The following is a 640-nucleotide window of genomic DNA, read 5'->3' on the forward strand; positions in this document are numbered from 1 at the left end:
TCGATTTTCCAATGTAACATTCGGACGTCGTTATTTTTTATTTTTGAGCATTTCCTCATACTCAATGGAGCTTTTTATAAAGTTGTTAACATGGAATTATATAATTATATATATATATATATATAAAATATATATATAATATATATATATATAATAATATATAATTCAATGGTTGTTAAAACGTTTTATTTAATGTTTGACAAATTGCTGGTAATAGTAAAAACTGCTATTTCATCACTTTTTTTTCTGGTGAGCATAAGCATATTTTGTTATTAATATTTGCTTATTGCTTCATCGATAAATAAATATTTGCATCACAAACGTTTTTGTCTTTTTAATTAAATGGCAATATACTAATTCAACTATTACAAAATGATGAATAATAAGATAAAGCATGAATTTAAATTTCTTCTTTAGCTCAAAGTTCTTATGTGCGTGCGTGTATGTGTGCGTGAACTATAACGAACGAGTTAGATGTTAAATTTAAATGAGTCAGGAGTCGACGCTATAAAATTAAAGGTTCGGTACGTGCGGTATACTCTGTACTGTACAGTAACGATGGAGGAAAATGGACGTTTAATATTTTTTTAAACCGGACATCACTGGTTTTTCTTTATCATTATTGCTTCCGGTAGCCATA

This window comes from Helobdella robusta, assembly GCF_000326865.2.
Source record: "Helobdella robusta unplaced genomic scaffold HELROscaffold_19, whole genome shotgun sequence".
Lineage (NCBI taxonomy): Eukaryota > Metazoa > Annelida > Clitellata > Rhynchobdellida > Glossiphoniidae > Helobdella > Helobdella robusta.